The sequence below is a fragment of the Triticum aestivum genome, chromosome 4B (genome assembly GCF_018294505.1).
Source record: "Triticum aestivum cultivar Chinese Spring chromosome 4B, IWGSC CS RefSeq v2.1, whole genome shotgun sequence".
NCBI classification, from domain to species: Eukaryota; Viridiplantae; Streptophyta; class Magnoliopsida; order Poales; family Poaceae; genus Triticum; species Triticum aestivum.
Window position 1 is genome coordinate 308,281,784 of NC_057804.1, and position 1,983 is coordinate 308,283,766.

General features: G+C 38.8%; 1 pseudogene; it reads right to left on the reverse strand.

Annotated features, from left to right (window-relative positions):
* Positions 1 to 307: 307 nt before the first annotated feature.
* Positions 308 to 1,463, reverse strand: LOC123092059 (photosystem II D2 protein-like; annotated as a pseudogene).
* Positions 1,464 to 1,983: the final 520 nt, after the last annotated feature.

Below are 1,983 nucleotides of genomic sequence, written 5' to 3' on the forward strand. Positions count from 1 at the left end.
AAATCAACCCTTGTTCATACATGGGCTTTTCTGGTACGAAATGGGCCACTTCAAATAGGTTCATTGCTCCGTCCTAGAATACGATTAATCCGACATGGGCTACATGAGCTCCAAGTAGTTTACCGGACAAATTGATAAGTCTGGCATTCCCAACCCACCAAGCAAAGCCGGTGGTTTCTTGGTCACGACTAGCTAAAACGAAAGTTCCATTAAAGAGCGTTTCCACGTGGTAGAACCTCCACAGGGAATATAAGATTTTCATGAGGCTGATCCTGAGCTGCCATCCACGCACGAATACCCTTGTTTAAAATTCAGGATCTTCTGCTGCACGGATTTCCTAGGAAACAAAGTCATAGGCACGTAAGTTCAGAGCCAAGCCAACTACGCCAATAGCACTCATCCATAAACCGATGACGGGTACAAATAGCATAAAGAAATGTAACCAACGTTTATTGGAAAAAGCAACACCAAAGATTTGGGACCAAAAGCGGTTAGCAGTGACCATTGAATAAGTTTCTTCAGCTTGAGTTGGGTTAAAAGCACGGAAGGTATTTGCACCATCACTGTCCTCAAATAGAGTGTTTTCTACGGTCACTCCATGAATAGCGCATAGCAGAGACGCACCTAATACTCCGGCAACTCCCATCATATGAAATGGGTTCAACATCCAATTATGAAATCCTTGGAAGAAAAGGATGAATCCAAATATCGCTACTACGCCAAAACTCGGCGCAAAGAACCAACCAGATTGCCCCAGTGGATAAATAAGGAATACAGAAACAAAAACAGCAATTGGACCAGAGAATGAGATTGCATTATAAGGCCGCAATTGAATAGACCGAGCAAGTTCAAATTGGCGTAACATGAAACCTATTAGTGCAAAAGCCCCATGGAGAGCTACAAAAGTCCATAGACCGCCTAATTAACACCAACGAGTAAACTCTCCTTGTGCTTCGGGCCCCCATAGTAGCAACAAAGAGTGTGCTAAACTATTTGCAGGGGTAGAAACTGCTGCGGTTAAGAAATTACAACCTTCCAAATAGGAACTAGCCAATCCATGGGTATACCAAGAAGTTACAAAAGTTGTCCCTATAAACCAACCCCCTAAAGCGAAATAAGCACAAGGAAAGAGCAATAGGCCAGACCATCCTACAAAAATGAAACGGTCCCTTCGTAACCAGTCATCCATAGTATCAAATAGATCATTTTCTTCTTTAGGAATTCTACCAAGGGCTATAGTCATAGTGATCCTCCTATTCAATTACTTCAACCATTTCCGAGCACCTCATATCACTTTCAAAGGCATATGATAGTTTTATCATCTGTGGACGATTTCTTTGTCGTTCAATGCCCTTTTTCAATGGTCTCGAAGAGACAAATTTCCCATTTTTATCTATGGAGTCACAGCCGAGGTCGTGGTAAATCCATGAATTTGATTCGATTTGTTTTTCTTATACTATTTGTTTTTCTTATACTATAGAAATAGAAATCTTTTTTTATTATACTATAGAACGAAATAAACCTTTGAATTCAGCATTATTCCAAGACTCCTATTTCAAAGTATATCTTTTAAGGGAAAAATGAAAATAAAAGTAACTCTTCTTTTCCCATTCCCTCTCTATTGCATGGTTGGAAGAACTAAAATAGAGGATTCTGAAAAAAAAGGACCTTCAAAATCCAATTTTATGTGTAGCGCAAAGGAGCTACGATTTCTTCTTATTTTTATAGAACATCTTGTAACAAGAATATGAAATCGTAAATAGCGAAAAATTCTTGTCTTGCGCGGTCTAAGTCTAAGGAAATAAAGAAATTCGCTTATACAATTTCATCTACATCGAATTTATATATCAGAATAGCGGATAGAGGCATCATGAAAGGAGTCAGGTCTACTTACTTTATGCTTCTTTCCAATTTTATGGTGGATTTGATAAGAACCCTTGCTTTCTTGATAAAGAATCGACAAAAAAGCATTTTTTATATAAC